This window comes from Phyllobates terribilis, unplaced genomic scaffold (genome assembly GCF_046119375.1).
Source record: "Phyllobates terribilis strain yellow unplaced genomic scaffold, ASM4611937v1 Scaffold_3__8_contigs__length_932513732, whole genome shotgun sequence".
Classification (NCBI taxonomy): domain Eukaryota; kingdom Metazoa; phylum Chordata; class Amphibia; order Anura; family Dendrobatidae; genus Phyllobates; species Phyllobates terribilis.
Genome location: NW_027362763.1, coordinates 340485749 through 340508261, shown reverse-complemented (window position 1 = coordinate 340508261; position 22513 = coordinate 340485749).

Here is a 22513-nt window from a genome sequence, read left to right as displayed (position 1 = left end):
CATCTATACTGACCTCCATCAGGTTGCAAATTAAAAATAATTTTTATCTGCATCTACCTCTGAAAAATATTTGGGCTTCTAGCTGTGTGTGGGACTTGTTCTATTAGTCCATCTATACTGACCTCCATCAGGTTGCAAACTGAATATAATTTTTTTCTGCATCTAGCTCTGAAAAAATATTTGGCCTTCTAGCAGTGTGTGGGACTTTCTATTTTAGTCCATCTATACTGACCTCCATCAGGTTGCAAATTAAAAATAATTTTTATCTGCATCTACCTCTGAAAAAATATTGGGCTTCTAGCAGTGTGTGGGACTTTCTCTATTAGTCCATCTATACTGACCTCCATCACGCTGCAAATTCAAAATAATTTTTTGTCTGCATCTAGCTCTGAAAAAATATTTGGCTTTCTAGCAGTGTGTGGGACTTTCTCTATTAGTCCATCTATACTGACCTCCATCAGGTTGCAAATTAAAAATAATTTTTATCTGCATCTACCTCTGAAAAAATATTTGGGCTTCTAGCTGTGTGTGGGACTTGTTCTATTAGTCCATCTATACTGACCTCCATCAGGTTGCAAACTGAATATAATTTTTTTCTGCATCTAGCTCTGAAAAAATATTTGGCCTTCTAGCAATGTGTGGGACTTTCTCTATTAGTCCATCTATACTGACCTCCATCAGGTTGCAAATTAAAAATAATTTTTTGTCTGCATCTAGCTCTGAAAAAATATTTGGCCTTCTAGCAGTGTGTGGGACTTTCTCTATTAGTCCATCTATACTGACCTCCATCAGGTTGCAAATTCAAAATAATTTTTTGTCTGCATCTAGCTCTGAAAAAATATTTGGCCTTCTAGCAGTGTGTGGGACTTTCTCTATTAGTCCATCTATACTGACCTCCATCAGGCTGCAAATTCAAAATAATTTTTATCTGCATCTACCTCTGAAAAAATATTTGTCCTTCTAGCTGTGTGTGGGACTTGTTCTATTAGTCCATCTATACTGACCTCCATCAGGTTGCAAACTGAATATAATTTTTTTCTACATCTAGCTCTGAAAAAATATTTGGCCTTCTAGCAGTGTGTGGGACTTGTTCTATTAGTCCATCTATACTGACCTCCATCAGGTTGCAAATTAAAAATAATTTATATCTGCATCTAGCTCTGAAAAAATATTTGGCCTTCTAGCAGTGTGTGGGACTTTCTCTATTAGTCCATCTATACTGACCTCCATCAGGTTGCAAATTAAAAATAATTTTTTGTCGGCATCTAGCTCTGAAAAAATATTTGGCCTTCTAGCAGTGTGTGGGACTTTCTCTATTAGTCCATCTATACTGACCTCCATCAGGTTGCAAACTGAATATATATTTTTTCTACATCTACCTCTGAAAAAATATTGGGCTTCTAGCTGTGTGTATGACTTGTTCTATTAATCCATCTATACAGACCTCCATCAGGTTGCAAACTGAATATAATTTTTTTCTGCATCTACCTCTGAAAAAATATTTGGGCTTCTAGCTGTGTGTGGGACTTGTTCTATTAATCCATCTATACAGACCTCCATCAGGTTGCAAACTGAATATAATTTTTTTCTGCATCTACCTCTGAAAAAATATTTGGGCTTCTAGCTGTGTGTGGTACTTGTTCTATTAGTCCATCTATACTGACCTCCATCAGGATGCAAACTGAATATAATTTTTTTCTGCATCTAGCTCTGAAAAAATATTTGGCCTTCTAGCAGTGTGTGGGACTTTCTCTATTAGTCCATCTATACTGACCTCCATCAGGTTGCAAATTAAAAATAATTTTTATCTGCATCTAGCTCTGAAAAAATATTTGGCCTTCTAGCAGTGTGTTGGACTTTCTCTATTAGTCCATCTATACTGACCTCCATCAGGTTGCAAATTAAAAATAATTTTTTGTCTGCATCTAGCTCTGAAAAAATATTTGGCCTTCTAGCAGTGTGTGGGACTTTCTCTATTAGTTCATCTATACTGACCTCCATCAGGTTGCAAATTCAAAATAATTTTTTGTCTGCATCTAGCTCTGAAAAAATATTTGGCCTTCTAGCAGTGTGTGGGACTTTCTCTATTAGTCCATCTATACTGACCTCCATCAGGCTGCAAATTAAAAATAATTTTTATCTACATCTACCTCTGAAAAAATATTTGGCCTTCTAGCTATGTGTGGGACTTGTTCTATTAGTCCATCTATACTGACCTCCATCAGGTTGCAAACTGAATATAATTTTTTTCTGCATCTAGCTCTGAAAAAATATTTGGCCTTCTAGCAGTGTGTGGGACTTTCTCTATTAGTCCATCTATACTGACCTCCATCAGGTTGCAAACTGAATATATTTTTTTTCTGCATCTACCTCTGAAAAAATATTTGGGCTTCTAGCTGTGTGTAGGACTTGTTCTATTAGTCCATCTATACTGACCTCCATCAGGTTGCAAACTGAATACAATTTTTTTCTGCATCTACCTCTGAAAAAATATTTGGGCTTCTAGCTGTGTGTGGGACTTGTTCTATTAGTCCATCTATACTGACCTCCATCAGGTTGCAAATTGAATATAATTTTTTTCTGCATCTAACCCAGCCAATAGTTTTGGCCTAATACCACAGTTTGGCTACTCAGCTCTGCTCGGTTCCCATCCATTGTTTTTTTGTGCAAACAACTCCAGAGTTGTGAATTAGTTAACCACCAAAATGAGTGGAAAAAGGCCTGCTGCTGGTGGAAAGGGGAATAGGCGTGTTGGGAAGGGGAAAAAAGGTTGTGTCCGTGGGGTAGGTGTTAAAGCAACAGTAACATCTGCAGAAGAAAGACCATCTTCCAGCCAAACTAAAATGTCTACTTCTTTTAGCGGACAATGTGATAAGATCCCTTTCTTACGGCCACGCCAATCGCTACAAATTCCAGATGAGGCACAAAAACAGCAGGTGCTTCAACGGATATCAAGTGCTCCTTTAAGTGGGCTCTCCTCCACATCAAATTCAACATCAAAAATACTCCAGTCCTCAAAGGTGTCACCCCAATCGCACTTGCTTCCTCACAGCTCCCAAATCTCCAGCTGCCCGTCTGAGTATGAGGTAGAACAGATGGTTGAGTCTGCAGAGCTGTTTACTCATACTATAGCCTGGGAATCAGAGGTCGACTCCAGTGCTTCTGTGAATCCAGACGAGGAAATGATCTGCACTGATGCCCAGAATCTTTATGAGTCGGATCCAGGACCAGACGCAGAAGGTTCTGACCATAATGTAGACCCTCATTCCCAAACTGTAACTCCTGTTGGTGGAGACAATGAGGAAGACGATGATGAGACTCAAATACCTGATTGGAGCGACAACTTTAGTTTTTTGTCAGGGCAGGAACAGGTTGGCTCTGAGGACGACGGGTGTGATAACGCACAGGGTGATGATGATGAGGTTGGAGATCCCACTTACTGTCAACCCACAGTCAGCCAAGAGATGAGGTCAGCAGAGGAGGTGGAGGAAGATGCTAGTGACGACGAGGTCAGGTTGCGCCTTCCTGGACAGAGACGTAGTACTGGAAGCACGTCAACAACTGCATCCTCAAACACAACTCTGCCTCTCACCACAAGTCGTGGTGGCTCTTCAGGTCGCATGGGTGCTAAGCCTTGCATAGCCTGGGCATTTTTTCAAATAGATAAAGATGACCCAACTCGTGTTATCTCTAACATTTGTCAGCAAAAGCTAAGTAGAGGCCAAAAAATACATAGTTTGAGTACTTCATGCATGAACCGGCACATGGACATGAAGCATAAGTTGCAGTGGGAAGCTCAGTGTGCTACAATGCGGCCTAGCCGGCCTGGCCAACCACCGTCTGCCATATCTTGTGCATCCCCGGCCTCTTCATCCTCTGTGACTGGGGGGACAGCAGTCACACCTGTTTTGGGGCGCAGACCTGCCTCCTCTTTACCCGCAACAGCCAGCGTGATTGGCAGGTCATCATTTTCTTTGGAGGTGGTAACACCAGCTGGTGTTGAGCGCTGTCCAACATCGATAGCACCACCTTTGGATCAAGGCAACCTAACATGTCCGCCTGCATCTTCCTCACAGACCGGCAGTTTGCCGGGGACACCCTTATCAACCCCGTCTAAGCACAATAGCCAGCCCTCGGTCCCTCAGATGTGGACAAGTAAAAGACCATTTCCTCCTAGCCATGAGAAAGCTAAGAGGTTGAATTTCACCATCTGCAAGCTCTTGGCTACAGAAATGCTGCCTTTCCGCCTGGTGGACACAGAGGATTTTCGAGACCTTATGTCCGTCGCAGTGCCCCAGTACCAGATGCCCAGTCGGCACTACTTCTCAAAGAAAGGTGTGCCTGCGCTCCACCAGCATGTCGCACACAACATCACTGCTTCTTTGAGAAACTCTGTGTGTGACAGGGTGCATTTCACCACAGACACTTGGACGAGTAGGCATGGACAGGGGCGTTACATGTCGCTGACTGGGCACTGGGTAACTATGGTGACAGCAGGACAAGGGGCTGCTGTCCAAGTCTTGCCGTCTCCACGAGTTGTGCGTCAATCCACTTTATGTCAAAGTTCTTCCACTGCTTCTGCCTCCTCAACCTCCTCTCGGTCTTCCACCTGCACCCAAAGCCTGTCTGGTCATGCCACAAGCTTTCTAACTGCGCAGAAGGGATCCTGCACACCTCCTTACTATGCTGGCAGTAGGGCTCAACGTCATCAGGCGGTTTTTACTTTGAAATGTCTGGGAAATGTGAGTCACACAGCTGAGGAGTTGTGGTCAGCTCTTGAGAACCAATTTCATGAATGGTTGTCTCCACTGGACCTGAAACCAGGGAAGGCCGTGTGCGACAATGCTGCAAACCTGGGTGCGGCCCTTCGCCGGGGCAATGTCACACACGTGCCTTGTATGGCTCACGTGTTGAACCTGGTTGTCCAGCAATTTTTAGCCCACTATCCCAGACTAGATGGCCTTCTGCAGAGGGCACGGTCGCTGTGTGCTCACTTCCGCCGTTCGCATCCCGCAGCTCAGCGACTTACATCTCTACAGAAGTCGTTGGGCCTGCCACTTCACCGGCTAAAATGCGATGTGCCTACCCGGTGGAATTCAACTCTGCACATGTTGCAGCGACTGTGGCAGCACCGACAAGCCCTTGTGCAATACGTTCTGACATATAGCCTGGGCCAACGAGATCCAGAGGTGGGGCAAATCACGCTGGAGGAGTGGTCTCAGATCAGGGACCTATGCACCCTTCTGCACAGTTTTGAAATGGCGACGAAGATGTTTAGTGCTGACGATGCCATTATCAGCATGACTATTCCGGTGATTTACATGCTGGAGCACATGTTAAACAGAATTCGGAGTCAGGTGGTGGCACAAGAGGAGGTGGAGGAAGTAGAGGAGGAGGAGTTGTATGCGGAAGGGCTAACATCTGCAAGGTCCAGACGGTCGGCAGCACCAAGGCGGCAGGCATGTGAGGGTGGGGGAGATGGTTTTACCAGGGCGCATGGTAGCAGCCAAACTAGTGAGGAAGGTGCAGGAGCCCAGGAAGAAGTGGAGGACGAACTGATGGAAGACTCATCAGATGAGGGAGACCTTGATCACATTTCTGCTGTGCGAGGTTGGGGGGAGAGGACAGAGGAAGGAAGCATGATTGTTACCTCGCCACCAACACAACAGGGACTTGGTGCTCCTGGATGCGCAACACACATGAGTGCCTTCTTGCTGTACTACCTGCAACATGACCCTCGAATTGTGAGAATTAGAAATAATCCTGACTACTGGGTTGCCACACTGTTAGATCCCCGGTACAAAAGTAAATTTGCAGAAATTATTCCTGCCATAGAAAGGGATGCACGCATGCAGGAGTATCAGCAGAGACTGTTGCAGAATCTTACATGTGCTTTTCCACAAAACACCAGTGGTGCACGTAGTGAATCTCACAGTTCCAACTTGCCAACCGTGGGACCGTCAAGTGTTCAGCACTCAAACCGTAACAGAACCACAGTATCTGCTGGTAACATCAATTTTGCGGAATAATTTCACCACTTTTTTAGCCCATTCTTTGCAAGGCCACAGGAGACAAGAAGTCTGACACATAGTCAACGTCTAGAGACGATGGTACAGGAGTATCTCCAAGTAAACATTGAAGCCATGACTGTGTCACTGGACCCTTGCTCTTTTTGGGCTGCCAATCTGGATAAATGGCCGGAGCTAGCCACTTACGCCTTGGAGATCTTGTCATGCCCCGCAGCCAGCGTTCTGTCTGAACGTGTGTTCAGCGCTGCTGGTGGTGTGCTGACAGATAAGCGCACGCGGCTCTCCACTGATAATGTAGACAGACTCACGTTCATAAAGATGAACAAATCATGGATCCGAAACGACTTTTCTACCCCTGTGTCATCCTGGGGAGAGTAAAAGCTTGATGATTGGTTAAAATCACCCTACCAACCATTTTAAGCTTTCAAATTACTAATCATGTTCATCTGTATCTTGGCTGGAAAATAATTTGGGCATTGTAGCAGTGTGCAGCACTGATTCTATTAGGCCATCTATAATAAGCTCCACCAGATTTAAAATTACTAATCATGTATATCTGTATCTTGACTGGAAAATAATTTGGGCTTTGTAGCAGTGTGCAGCACTGATCCTATTAGGCCATCTATACTAAGCTCCACCAGATTTAAAATTAATAATAATTTTTAGCTGCATCTAGCCCGGAAAATAATTTTGGGGCTCCGAGATGCGCAAGACACATAAGTGCCTTCTTGCTGCACTACCTGCAACATGACCCTCATATTGTCAGAATTCGAAGTAATCATGACTACTGGGTTGCCACACTCTTAGATCCCCCAAACTTTTCGATCAACCTTTTCATTTTAATAAAGACCAAAAAAATGGTCATTTTTGAAATTATAAGCATTAGCAGGTTATTAGAAACTGAAATCAAACAGTTTTCAACTCAAAACTTTTTTCTAGGTGATGTTACATTTTCACATAGGACCCCTTGTTCGAAAGGAGCTTCTGAACTCTCTCGTCCGTTGAATTTGTCAGGTTTTAGATGGTTTCTGCTTCATTTGTTTTGCATGAGGACAGAATACCCTCCCAGAGCTGTTGCTTAGATGTGAACTGCCTCCCGCCATCATAGACACTCCTTTTGATGATGCTCCAGAGGTTCTGAATGCGGTAGAGGTCAGGGGAGCATGGGGGTCACACCATAAGTTTGTCCCCTTTTATGCCCATATCAGCCAGAGATGCAGATGTTTTATGTACAGCATGAGATGGTGCATTATCATGCAAAAAAATGATCTTGCTGTGAAATACACGGTTCTTCTTCTTGAACCATGGCAGGAAGTGCTGTTTGAGAAAATCCACATACATTATGGAGCTCATCTTTAGCGCCTTCAGGGATCCTAAAGGGGCCGACAATCTCTCTCCCCATGATTCCAGCCCAAAACATTACTCCACCTCCTTCTTGTTGGCGCTGTAGCCGTGTTTGCGTGGGGTGTCCATCAACCAGCCATCCTCCACTCCATCCATCTGGACCATCGAGCGCTGCACGGCACTCATCCGTGAACAAAACAGTTTTGAAATCAGTCTTCATGTAATGTTTGGCCCACTGGAGCCGTTTCTGCTTGTGTGAAGTGGATAGAGGAGGTCAACAGGATGGCGTATGCACAGCTGCAAACCTCTGAAGGACCCTGCATCTTGTTGTTCGGGGGACGTTGACGGCACCAGCAGCTTCAAAAACTTGTCTGCTGCTATGACAAGGCTTTTTTGCCGCTGCTCTTTTAACCTGACGTAATTGCCTGTAGGAAAGAGTCCTCAATTTGCCCTTATCAGCACGCACACGTGTGTACTGTGAATCAGCTACATACTTCTTGATTGCCAAGGCACTTCATCCTGATCATCGCACAATGTTGATTGTAGTCATGCCTTGACCTAAACACTCCACAATTTGTTGCTTCTCAGCAGCCGACACATCCTTTTTCTTTCCCATTTTGGCAGAAAATGTAGGCTGCTTAATAATGTGAGACAGCCTTCTTAAGTAGTCTTGCCTTTCATTGGACACACCTGCCAAACTAATTAGCACAGGTGTCTGCAATTGCTTACTGTGATGTAAAGAGCCCTGACACACATCACCATCAATGAGTTTAACTGACAAACAAACAAATTCTTCCCTTATCACTCCTAAACACTTTTTGCATAATAATTTGGAACACAGTGTACATGTGCTTTTCCACAAAACACCAGTGCTTCACGTAGCGAATCTTACAGTTCTAACTTGCCAACCGTGGTCTGTATGGAGTTGTTCAATAAAGGGCCCAAAATTAAGATAACATAGATGGGAGAGGTCTCTATTAATAGGAATTCCTAAGTATTTGATACCCTGTGAGGGCCAGGCAAAGGGAAAGTTGGACTGGATGGAATCCTATATGGATTTGGGGAGGGAGACATCGAGGGCCTCAGACTTCACTGCATTGATTTTAAAATTTGACCATGTAACAAAGTGATCTATTTCAGCCATAACAGCATGGATGGATATATGTGATTGAGTGATATATACTAGGACATCATCAGCAAATAGAGAGCACTTGTACTCAGTGCCTCCCACCTCAATCCACCTAATATTGGGGTTATGGCGAATTGATGAGAGCAGGTGCTCCGTCACTAGGATGTATAAGAGAAGGGACAGAGGACATCCCTGCCTTGTCCCATTGGTGATTGTGAAAGGTGATGAAAATGGTCTGATGCACCCCCTGGGCCTTGGGACACCCGGAGCCGGACCCTTTTTGGTGGATGCTGGTGGTTGTAGTCTTCGTGGCGGCGACCCGGTTCCGTGGCTCAGGGTGGTCAAACCAGTGGCTGAACTATTTATGTGGTTTTGATGTTTAAATGTCCGACTACGCCACCCGTGGATTGCGGTCAGAGTGAACCGCCGCTGCAGGGCAGACCGCTGAGGGTGGTGTTGTGGGTGCAGCAGAGCGTAGCATAACTCCCCAAGGGAGGAGTATAGCCTCAGGGCAGTGTATGCGGAGGATGGGGGTGATGGTGCAGGGCAGCAGTAACGACACGGAGTCAGTGATGCAGTCCAGGGCCTTTACTCACAGTTCTTATTATCCAGACCACGTCTGCAGGTAACGGCTGCCCACGTCGTACTGTGCTCACCAGGTGAGGGGCTCAGACAACTCCCAGATAACTTTGGAGCGCTTCACAGGACCCCCTTTGTGTGTCCTTTGTCTGGCCTTTCTTACCAACCCTTCTGTCCGGCTGCATCGGGCCTCCTCTTGGTAAACTTGGCGCCAGTTTCCCTGACCCTATGTGGTGCCTTCCTAGCGGGTGTAGTGAGGGGCTGCGCCACATAAAATGTCACAGCCTCCGGATTCTAGCTGAGGGTCGTTTCCTGCCTCCACTAGTTTCGAGGACCGGTCTCCCCCTTTGGCCTGACCCCTCCACGCAGGTGGATTCGGGCGTGCGGTGGCGACTCACCCGTCCGCACCCCTGGGATCCCTTCATTCCTCGTTCCTGGAGCATTCTCCGCTCCTCTTCCTTCCTTCTCCCTCTTCCAGGCCTGGGCCTCTGTTACTAGGCCCGCCTCCGGAGCAGAGCTCATGCAGAGCCCCTGCTCCCTGCCACTTCTGCTCAGACTTCTCTGCACTGAACTAAGATGGTGCCCACCTTTTATACTCCCTTCTCAATGCACCCAGGAACTGCTTCCTCTCTGCTCCTGCACTACAGGGTTCCCCTTCCTCAGTGTTCCCTCCCCCCACTCCAGCCAGGGACAGGGACTGTCGTGCCCATCTCAGAGGCATATTGGTCGCCCTGCCCCACGGCAATGTGGTGTAATGCATGCAGGTGTCGGGTCCTGATCCACACTCCATCCTTACCTGAGAGTGAGATATCACACCTCTGGGTGAGGTGCAATACCTCTGTAGCAACCGAGCCCTCAGGGTGCTACAGTTCCATTTATCTTCAGCCTAGGTGACGTATTGTGATACAGGGCCGTGATTTTGGCTATAAAAGGGTCCCCTAGACCCCTACCCCAAGCTTTTTAAGAGAATCATATATGGCGTGCCAGGAGACTCTATGGCATGCTTTCTCAGCATCCAACGAGAGTATCTGTTAGAACCTTGCTCTTAGGTTTTTTCCTTTGCTGGTCACATGACCTTGTTGGCCTATTTAATCCTGCTCCGCCCTTCTGGCTTTGCTGGACTTCATTGTTTAACTACTTTCTAGCTAGCCTGTGCTCTGTATCTAACTCTGTTAGTTTGCTTGGTCTACGGACCTCTATGTTCTATTTATTTTGTTTGTTCGTCTGTCTGCTACTATTTCTGTTAGGAGGTGTCCCATTTTCCTCCCAGTCCTTAGTACTTGTAGGGATTCCTTCCCCACATCTATAGGTCTCCGTACAGACTAGCTTAGGACTTTAGCAGGTCTGATCGCAGGATCAGGTCCCCTGTTACATCGTAGGGATTAAGCTGAGTTCTATCGTAGGGACAGATCTCCTCTCTTTCCTTAGCTCTGGTAGCAGAACATAACAGTAAGTCCAGCCCAGCAAATGCTCTAAGGAAAGATTTTTTCTGTTCCATCATGGTGTCGGTTCTGGATTTGGCTAAACACCTGCAGGTACTCTCTTTGGAGGTGACTGAGCTCCGTCAACACGTGAGTAACTGTCCTGGAGCACATTTCTTGGAGCCTAAGGTACGTTTGCCGGATTTATTTTTTGGTGAACACCGAGAATTTTTTTCATTTAAAAATGCTTGCTTATTGTATTTTCGTTTGAGACCCAAGTCCTCTGGGGATGATTCCCAGTGCATAGGGTTTATAATGTCACTTTTGCGCAAAGAGCCTCAGGAGTGGGCCTTTTCTTTGCAACCTAGTGATACATGCTTCAGTTCAGTGGATAGTTTTTTTTCTGCTTTGGGACTATTATATGATGATCCTGACTGTGTCTCATCAGCTGAGACTGAGTTAAGACGTTTGAGACAGGGATCAGGTAATGTGGAAAAATATTGTACTCATTTCCGTCGATGGTCTACTCAAACAGGGTGGAACGATTCTGCTCTGAAAAGTCTATTTCTTGCTGGGCTCAGTGAAAGGGTTAAAGACCTGCTAATTGCTTAACCTACACCTGAAGATTTGCAACAGGCTATGCAATTAGCTATACGGGTGGATAGGAGACTGCGTGCAAGGGTTAATGAGAGCAAATCCTCTGCTATGTCAGTTTCTGGTTATGAGAATGTGTGTACTAACAGTGGTGAATCGATGGAGATTGGAGCGATGGCACCTCGCTCTCAAGAAAAGGATCGCAGATTTTCTGAAGGCTTGTGTTTCTATTGCGGAAAATCTGGTCATTTAATTAAAGACTGTGAGCTTCGTATCAAGAAAGAAAAAAAAATGGTCAGTCATGCCCGTTTTGCTGTTTAAATTCCAAGGGTGTATTTTTAGCTGCTTCCACGATTGCTCAGGAAAAATTAATGGAATTTCGGGTCTTTGTTGATTGTGGGTCTACTCTGAATGTTATTGATGGGGGATTCTTGGAAAGACTCAATTTAAAACCCGAACCTTTATCATCCCCCATTGCTGTGGTTTCTGTGGATGGTTCCCCTTTGAAGAATATTACTCTCAAGGTCTGTGAATTTCCTTTCACTATTAATGGTGTTCACCATGAGAAATTGGATTTGGTAGTGTTGAATAACTTGCCTTCTCCAGTAATATTGGGATTGCCCTGGTTAAAATTTCACAATCCTGTACTGGATTGGTCTACCAGTGAAATTAAATCCTGGAGCCATAAATGTTATGACAAGTGTTGTAACGGGCGTATTGCAGCTTTGGATAGGGGAGAATTGCCTGTTCCTATTCAGGATTTTTGGAGAGTTTTTTCTGAGAAGGAATCGCAGGTTTTGCCTCCCCATAGAGACTATGATTGTTCTATTGAATTTGTCCCTGGAGCGACTCTTCCTAAAAGTCGTTTATTTAACCTTACTATTCCTGAGAGAAAGGCTTTGGAGGAATACATACAGACAAGTTTGGCCGCCGGTCACATTAGGCCCTCTAAGTCTCCTGTGGCGGTTGGATTTTATTTTGTAAAAAAAAAGAACGGCGGTTTACGTCCTTGTCTGGATTTTCGTGAGATTAACAAAATTACTGTACGCAATCCTTACCCACTGCCATTGATTCCTGATCTGTTTAACCAGTTAATGGGGGCCAAGTGGTTCTCTAAAATCGACCTTAAGGGGGCATACAATTTGTTGCGCATGAAGGAGGGTGACGAATGGAAGACTGCTTTTAACACTCCTGTGGGTCATTTTGAGAATCTGGTTATGCCTTTTGGTCTTACTAATGCTCCTGCATTTTTTCAGAATCTTATTAATGACATCCTTAGACCTTTGATCGGCAAAAATGTGGTTGTGTATTTGGATGACATTTTGATTTATTCGCCGGATCTGGAGTCTCATTGGCGGAGCGTACGTGAGGTATTACAGTTATTAATGGACTATTCGCTTTTTGCTAAGCTGGAGAAATGTGAGTTCGCTGTACAGAGAATTAGTTTTTTGGGCTACATTATCTCCAGCGAAGGTTTTGAGATGGACCCAGTTAAAGTTCAAGCTGTACAGGAATGGCCTAGGCCTATTGGTTTGAAATCAATACAGAGGTTTTTGGGTTTCGCCAATTATTACAGAAAATTCATAAAAAAATTTTCTAGTATTGTCAAACCTCTGACCGATCTCACCAAGAAAGGTGCTGATGCGGTTCAGTGGTCTTCTGAGGCCATTGAAGCTTTTGTGTATCTCAAGGAGAGGTTCACCTCTGCTCCCATCCTTATGCAGCCTGATGTGACTAAGCCGTTTTTGGTTGAGGTTGATGCTTCCTCTGTGGGGGTTGGCGCAGTATTGTCTCAGGATAACGGGGATGGATTACATCCCTGTGCCTTTTTTTCAAAAAATTTTTCGGAGACTGAACTGAATTACGATATTGGTAATCGGGAATTATTGGCGATTAAACTCGCATTTGAACACTGGCGCCACTTCTTGGAAGGTGCAGAATTTCCCGTTCAGGTTCTTACGGATCATAAAAATCTGATATATCTTGATGCTGCCAAGCGCCTGAATGCCCGTCAGGCTAGGTGGGCACTGTTTTTCTCGCGGTTTAATTTCTCCGTTACTTACATCCCTGGTACTAAGAATGTTAAGGCGGATGCCTTGTCTCGCAGTTTTTCTCCCATAGTCGGTGCTGAGAAAGAGGAGAACATTTTACAAGAAGGTGTTGTGATAGCTGCTTTGGACTCCGTTTTGGAATATGAGATTCTTAAAGCACAGGAGAATGCCCCATCTAACACTCCTCATGGGAGGTTGTTTGTGCCTGGGACCTTTAGGAGAGATTTGTTTGTTGAGTGTCACGAATCTCGGTTGGCAGGTCATCCCGGAATCTCTGAGACCAAGAGACTGGTGGGTTGCAGTTTTTGGTGGCCTGGATGGCAGAAGGAAGTCATTAAGTGGGTGCGCCAATGTACTATATGTGCTAGATCTAAGTCCTCACATACTCCTGCTGCGGGGTTGCTTTGTCCTTTGGAGGTTCCCAGTGCTCCTTGGACACATTTGGCTATGGACTTTATAACTGACCTTCCCCCCTCTGAGGGTTTTACTGTCATCTGGGTGGTCGTGGACCGTTTTAGCAAGATGTGTCACTTGGTTCCCTTCGTCAAACTGCCCTGCGCTAAAACTCTCGCTAAGGCCTTTGTCAAGGAAATTGTCAGACTTCATGGCGTTCCTACTGACATTGTTTCTGATAGATGTCCTCAGTTCGTGGCTCGTTTTTGGCGTGCCTTTTGTGACAGGTTTGGAGTTCATTTGTCGTTCTCGTCAGGATATCATCCTGAATCTAATGGCCAGACAGAAAGGAAAAACCAGGATGTTGAGCAGTTCTTGCGTTGTTTTGTGGCAGACAATCAAGAGGGGTGGTCTGAGTTTCTGCCACTTGCTGAATTTGCTCTGAACAATCATACGTCTTCTTCTGCTGGTTGTTCGCCTTTTTTTTGTTGTTCTGGGAGACATCCGTCGTTTGGGTCGTTCTCCAAGTTGGGATCTGCCGTGCCTGAGGAGGAGAATTTTTCCGGTGATTTGGAGAGAGTTTGGACGGATGTGCGTGGTAATCTTCAGGAGGCCAACAGAAAATCTAAAGACTACTTTGATAGGAAACGACAAGAGGTTTTGTTCGCTGTTGGTGACATGGTTTGGTTGTCCTCTAGGAATCTGCGGTTGAGGATTCCTTCTAAGAAATTGGGTCCCAAGTTTGTAGGGCCCTTTAAGGTGCTTCAGGTTGTCAACCAATCTGCTGTTAGGTTGGAGGTTCCTACCTCCTGGAGAATTAATCCGGTATTTCATGTCTCTCTGTTGAAAAAAGCTGTTGTATCGGATTGTGACGCCTCTGCCTCTGTTCCTCCGGTGGTGGAGGACGGGGAATATGAAATTTCTCGCATCCTTAACTCTAGACAGTATAGAGGTAGTTTGCAGTATCTTGTGGCCTGGAAAGGTTTCGGACCCGAGGATAACTCTTGGGTGAGGTCGGATGATGTTTCCGCGTCCAGACTTATCAGAGCGTTTCACAGGAGATTTCCTGATAAGCCTGGTTCTAGGGGATCCGGAGGATCCTCTTAGAAGGGGGGGTACTGTTAGAACCTTGCTCTTAGGTTTTTTCCTTTGCTGGTCACATGACCTTGTTGGCCTATTTAATCCTGCTCCGCCCTTCTGGCTTTGCTGGACTTCATTGTTTAACTACTTTCTAGCTAGCCTGTGCTCTGTATCTAACTCTGTTAGTTTGCTTGGTCTACGGACCTCTATGTTCTATTTATTTTGTTTGTTCGTCTGTCTGCTACTATTTCTGTTAGGAGGTGTCCCATTTTCCTCCCAGTCCTTAGTACTTGTAGGGATTCCTTCCCCACATCTATAGGTCTCCGTACAGACTAGCTTAGGACTTTAGCAGGTCTGATCGCAGGATCAGGTCCCCTGTTACATCGTAGGGATTAAGCTGAGTTCTATCGTAGGGACAGATCTCCTCTCTTTCCTTAGCTCTGGTAGCAGAACATAACAGTATCTAATTACAAATTTTTAACTGCATCTAGCCCAGGAAATACTTTGTGCCTAGTAGCAGTGTCTGCTAGTCAGCGGATTATCCCGGCTGTTAAGCAAGCTACACCACCTGTAGTTTGGACACTTAATTTTTTCAAAGGAAATGCTTCGGGACCACGGGATACTCAGTGAAGAGCATCAGGAGGCACCCCAAGGCATAGGGGCTGGGACTGGCAGTAGGATGCCTTGCGGTGGACAGCCGAGCTCGATCCTTATAAAAGCTTTTTAACTGCAGCAGCTTTAGTGGACGCTACTGGAGCTGGAATTACGCGGCTGCTGGCATGAGACTTGCCCTCCAATAGATCCTTGTAAATGGATTTAAAGTGTATTCATTCAAATTAGAGAGACAATTTAAATTAAAAAGCTTAGAGCTGCCTCCACCACAGGGGGGCTCGCTCGACCCACCAGCGGACAGGCACCAGTATTGGGAGAGGGGGGCTGGCCGTCAGGGTTCACCGCGGCTCTGGCACAAACCCAGCGACACGGAGGTGGCACGGGCAGGAGCGGACTGAACGTGTCGGCTTCTCACTTTTTGGATTTTAGAAGGGCATGACATGCCTATATCTGTGTCTCCCCCTCCTTTTACTCCTCCACCTCTTTTCTTTTCGCATGACTATATGTACTTGTCACTTTTCCATGTGTTAGTTGTGTCTTCTGAGCAGTTTGTCAGCTTTTGGACACCTTTTGAAGGTGTTTTCTATGTGTTTCTATGTGTTTTTGTTTGCCTGCCATTGGTTTTAACGGTGTTCGAAGGTGTTCGACGAACAGTTCGACGAACAGTTCGGCGAACACACGGGTGTTCGACGAACCGAACCGAACTCGAACACTACGGGGGTGGCTCAACACTATTTATTAGTAATAAATAAATGAAAAAAAACATCATGGGGTCCCCCTTATTTTTAATAACCAGCTAAGGGAAAGAAGACCGCTGCAGGCTTATATTAATAGTCTGGTAATGTCCATGGTAATTGGGCCCTCCCCAGCCTAAAAATATCAGCCTGCAGCCACCCAGATGTGGTGTATCATATTTGACTTGTCAATTCAGGGGCTGAGTCTCAACTCTTCCCGATTGCCCTGGTGCGGTGGGTATCAGGGTAATTATTTTTGTAGTTAGTTATGAAGAGGTGTCAGTCAGACATCTGTATTACTAACCTACTAGTAAAAATAAACACCCACCCACACAGAAAAAAAATTTGAATAAAGACTCTCCTACACTAGCCCTCGTTCACCAATTTATTAATAAAATGATCCCACGAAGTAATCCACGTTCATCTTCTTCTTTATCTCTGGTGCCTGTGGAAAGCAGTAAAGCTACTGCTATGCACAGGCGTTGGCTGATGAATACTCTCATCACAGTCGCCTGCTCTCCCTGCTCTCAGAGAGAGCAGGCGATGCTGATGACAGTAGTAGTTATTAGAAATGAGCCAACAAAGTTTATTTTTTTCAAATTCAGAACGAATATTGCACATTCGGTGTCGTCATCGGACCCCCAATTGTTTTTCTCAAAATTGGAAAAAGTCGAGCACGAACCCGAACATCTCTGGTTTCCCACGCTGTCATCTCCTTGACAGCATGGGAAACAGGGGCTTTGATCTGCAGTAACATAGTTACCATCGGTCATAGCGCTGCAGAATCACGCTGTCAGATGTCATTGTGATCCCGCAGCTGTGACTGTGACCCGCGGTAAAAAGCTTACCGTGGGTGATAGGCGTCTGCTGATGAGACTACTTCTCCCATTAGCTGGCGCCTCCTGTCACTGTTAACAGCGAGTGCAGGTGCTATTGCTGATGGGAGAATTAGTCTCTCATCAGTTGGCACCTGTGCTGAAAGTAAAAAACAAAAAAAATTAAAATTAATAAATAATTCTTTACATAAAAATAAAAAAACACATTATACTCACCTACACTTAATCCCCAATGCCCTTGTCCCCTGTAATAAAGAAAAATATAAAAACACCATATACTCACCTTAATGCCTAATCCCCGATGCCCATATCACCTGTAATAAAGAAAAATAATAAACCACCATAATCCTCACTTGTCTGCCATAATCCCGGTAATCCAGTTTGTCCCACGGCGATTGGATCATTGATGGAATAGCCTCATCTGGAGATGTGACTGCTCTATCTGGCAGTTGGTGATACACTGACAGGAGCGTGATTGCTCCCGCAGTGTATCGTTATGAGCTGCTGTGAGAGAGGTCACACGAGTTCATCAGCTGAAACACACAAAATAAAGTACTTTAACCTTTAATTAAAAATAAAAAAACACTTATACTCACATTCCATTGAAGCCCATGTCTCCTGTAGCAAAATTAAAATAATAAAGCAACATAATACTCCCCCTGTCCCCGACGTGAAGATAATCCTCCAGATGCCCTTGTCCCCTGTATAAGAGTTAAAAAAAATAAAAAAACATATTCCTCACCTTTCCGACATGCAGGTAATAATCCATTTGTGTCCCACGGGGTGTCCAGCTCTGCTACATCTGCTTAACAGGCTGAATGCTGGCATGATGCTAGTGTTCAGTCTGTCAGGCAGCAGAGACATTGTACAGTGCATGTTAGCACCGCTCATTGCCTCCCGATGCCGTCAATTACGTGAGCGGGGTTCATAATCAATGAACTCCGTTCACCTCAATGATGTCACCACAAGCGCCATGGGAAAGTTCTCACGTCGCTCACAACACCATCATTGAGGTGAACGGAGTTAATTGGTTATGAACCCAGCTCATGTCATTTACAGCACCGCGAGGCACTGAGCTGTGCTAGTATGCACAGTTTAGTGTCTCTGCTGCCTTAGAGGCTGAACGCTAGCATCATGCCAACATTCCGTCTATCAACCAGACGTAGCAGAGCTGGACACACTGTGGGACACAAATGGATTATTATCTTCATGTCGGGACAGGTGAGTATTATGTTGCTTTATTATTTTATTATTGTTACAGGAGACATGGGCTTCAATGGAATGGGTGTGAGTACTGGTGAATATAAGTTTTTATTTTATTTTTAAATAAAGGAGTCTGTGTCATTATTTAAAATAAAGTATTTTATTCTGGGTGCTTGTTGGGTTTTTACAATTTGACCATGGGGTTAGTAATGGGGGTGTCTTATAGACGCCTCTCCATTACTAACCTGGGCTTCATGCCAGCTGCCAAGCTGCCAATACAAGGCTAACATGAACCCCAACCCTATCAGCCCACTTGCCAACACATCAGGGCAAGTGGGAAGAGCAAGGCTAAGCGCCAGAATTGGCTCATCTTATGGATGTGTCATTTCTGGGGCCGCTGAGAGCTGATGTTATTAGCCTTGAAGGGGGCCAGGATCCATGGCCCCTTCCCTGACTATTAATATCAGCTCACAGCTGTCTGTTTAGCCTTTGATGGTTAGATTTTATAGGAGAACCCCACGTCAATTTTTTTTCTGAGGTCCCCCTGTAATCTAGGTGTGTATTATACTGTATTTGTTAATAAATAAAAAAAGAAATGAAAAAAATGACTTGGAGTCCCCTGTAATTTTCATAACTTGCAGATGGAAAGCCAACCACTGGGAGATGATATTACTAGTCAGGGAAAGGGGCCATTAGCCCAAAATGTTCCCTGGCTATTAATAACAGATCACAGCTGTTTGGTTAGCCTTTACTGGCTAGAGTACAGTGGGACCCCAGAAAAAAATTTATGTAGGGACCCCTATAAATTCTAACCAGCAAAGTCTAGGCAGACAGCTGCAGGTTGATATTAATAGCCAGGGAAGGGGCTATGGATCCCGACCCCCTCCGAGGCTAATAACATCAACTCTCAGCGGAACCAGAAATGGCGCATCATTAAGATGTGCCAAATCTGGCACTTAGCCTCCGCTCTTCCCACTTGCCCTGTGGTGGTGGCGAGTGGTGTAATAGGGTTGGGGTTCATGTCAGCCTTGTATTGGCAGCTGACATGAAACCCAGGTTAGTAATGGACAAGTGTCTATAAGAAGCCCCCATTACTAACTCCATAGTAAAATTGTAAGAAAAAAACTAAACACTCAGAATAAAGTACTTTATTTGAAATAATAACACACACTCCTTTATTTATGATTCTTAATTTACCAAAACAATTATACTTACCTAACGCCCATTCCATTTGAAGCCCATGTCATCTTTAGCAAAAATAAAATAATAAATCAACATAATATTCACTTGTCCCCGCCACGATGAAATAATCCAGATTGTCCCACGACGATCAGATCATTGATAGAACAGCCACATCCAGAGATGTGACTGCTATATCTGGCAGCTGGCGATAAACTGACAGGAGCATCATCACTCCTGCAGTGTATAGCACTGAGTTGCCGTGAGAGAGGTCGCTTGAGTTCATCAGCAGATGAACTCCTGTGACCTCACTTACTGCACCACTGCTGCATGAGAAAATTCTGAATCAGCGGTGCAGTAAGTGAGGGCATGGTAGCTCATCGGCTGATCACGCTCCTGTCAGTGTATAGAGTGCTGCCGGGTCATTTGATCGCCGTACTCGCGATTATGGCATATAGGTGAGTATAATGTGTTTTTGATTTTAATATCAATTTATTTTTTTATTTTTTTACACTGTGAACACAGGTGCCGGCTGATGAGACTACGTCTCCCATCAGCAGCACCTGCGCTCGCTGTTAACAGTGACAGCAGGCACCGGCTGATGGGAGAAGTTGTTTCATCAGCCGGCACCTGTGACCCGCGCTAAGCTTTTTACCGCAGGTCACTGTAACAGCTGCGGGATCACGCTGACATCTGACAGCATGATCCTGCAGCATTGTGACCAGCGGTAACTATGTTACCACTGATCAAAGCCTGTATGTCTCACAAATAACAGAGTGGGAAACTACTTTTCATGGACCCATTCATGTTCACGATCGGGCTTAGGTGCTCGAGCATGAATCTTTTTTTGATGTTCGGTTTTACGAACCCAAAAATCAAAACTTTTGCTCATCTCTAGTAATTATCAGCTGGCGCCTGACCGGCGATAACCTTGTCACTGCTGGTCACAGTTGCTGGCTCAAATTCTGTCTTCTGTGTGTCACACAGAGGGTCTCATGGGAATGACCGGATGTTCAGGCCCCATCATTCACTTGAACGGGGTTCAGATTCGGTACCCGCTACCCGTACTGAACTTTTTTATAAGGTTCGTCCGAAACTGGCATACCCAAACATCCAGGGGTCTGCCCATCCCTAGTCATAACTAGAGATGAGCGATGTTCGACTAGAACTGTTCGCCAATCTCAAATTCTAGCTGTTTTGGGCGGTGTTCGAGTCGTTCGACGAACGCGAATGATTTGCAAAAAATTCAGCAGTTCGAGGTTATGTTCGATAACTGTTTGGGCACCAAAAGCGTAACTGGATTTTTTCACATCATGCAGGGATTGTCTGCCACTCACTGTAGTGTCACAGCCATGGTGGTTGTGGCATTACAGTGGTTGCCCAAATCGATGGGAACAGTGCTCACAGTGAATCATGAAAAGCCGGCAATTCAGCAGCGGCTTCCCCCGGTACCCGACAATTTAGAACAGAAAGACTAGAGCATCACACATAGATTAGATAGATAGAAACATGTCAGTCACATATATAATAAGTACAGTGATAGTGTTGATTACTGTACTTGTCATTTAGTGTTAAAATAAAGGATTTATTTAAAAAAAATATTGGCGTGGGGTTCTCCGTAATTTTAGTCTCTAGAGGAGGTTAAGCAGACGGCTGGGGCAGATGTTTGAAGCAAAGGAAGGGGGTAATACCCACGGAGCTTCCCTGGCTACTAATATCATCCCCCAGCTGAATACCTAGCCTTTACTAGCTATTAAAATGGGGGACCCCAAAAAAAATGACGTGGGGTCCCCCCTATTTTAATAGCTAGCAAAGGCTAGGCAGACAGCTGGGGCTGATATTAATAGCCCAGGAAGGGTGCCATGAATATTGGCCCCCTCCCAGGCTGGAAACACCAGCCGTCAGCCGCCCCAGAAATGGCGCATCCGTAGGATGTGCCAATTCTGGCACTTAGCCTCGCTCTTCCCACTGCCCTGTAGCGGTGGCAGTGGGGTAATAGGGCTGGGGTTGATGTCCGCTTATAATGCCAGCTGACATCAAGCCCAGATTAGTAATGGAGAGGCGTCTATAAGACACCCCCATTACTAACCCCATAGTCAAAGTTAAAAAACACACAAACACCCAGAATAAAGTCCTTTAATAGAAATAAATACACAATTCTTTAATGTTCTAAATTAAACCATGCTTACCTGTCACGCCCATTCCAGCTGAAGCCAATGTCTTCTGCAATAAAAGTAAAATAATAAACCAACCTCATCCTTACCTTTCCATGGTACCCAGCACGGCTCCAGCTCTGCTACATTCACATGACAGGATGGATCGCAGCAGAAAGCTGCCATCCAGCATGCCATGCCGCAGACACTGAGAAGCGCAGGCATTCTTGAGCTCCTCAGTGTCTCGCTGTGACGGCATCCAGATGAGCCGACTTCATGTCCAATGAACTCAGCTCACCTCATGCACGTCACTGACAGCGTGGGTAAATTCTCGTGCGCTTGCCATGAGCGCAGGAGAATTCTCTCACGCTCACCGCAAGCGCAGGAGAATTTTCACACACTGTCAGTGACGTGCATGAGGTAAGCTGAGTTCATTGGACATGAACTCGGCTCATCTGGATGCTGTCACAGCGAGACACTGAGGAGCGCAAGCATGCCTGCGCTTCTCAGTGTCTGCGGCATGGCAAGCTGGATGGCAGCTTTCTGCTGCAATCCAGCCTGTCATGTCAATGTAGCAGAGGTGAAGCTGTCCTGGGAACCATGGAAAGGTAAGAATGAGGTTGGTTTATTATTTTACTTTTATTGCAGAAGACATTGGCTTCAGCTGGAATGGGCGTGATGGTAAGTATGGTTTAATTCAGAACATTAAAGAATTGTGTGTTTATTTCAATTAAAGGACTTTATTCTGGGTGTTATGCTTTTTTAAATACTTTACTAGAAATTCATGGCGGTCATGTCTAATATTGGCGTAACCCCATGAATTTCAGGCTTAGGGCCAGCTGATAATTCCAAGCTGGCCCTAACCCCTTTATTACCCAGTGAGCCACCGCACCAGGGCCCTGGATGAGTTGGGTACAGCGCCAGAAGATGGCGCTTCTATGAACGCGCCATTTTCTGGGGTGGCTGCGGACTACAATTTGCAGCGGGGGGGCCCAGAAAGCTTGGGCTTCCCTGCGCTGTGGATTCCAGCCCCCAGCTGCCTAGTTGTACCTGGCTGGACACAAAAATAGGGCGAAGCCCCACGTATTTTTTTTTTAATTATTTCATGAAATTCATGAAATAATAAAAAAAAAAGAAGGGCTTCCCTATATTGTTGTGTCCGGCCAGGTACAAACA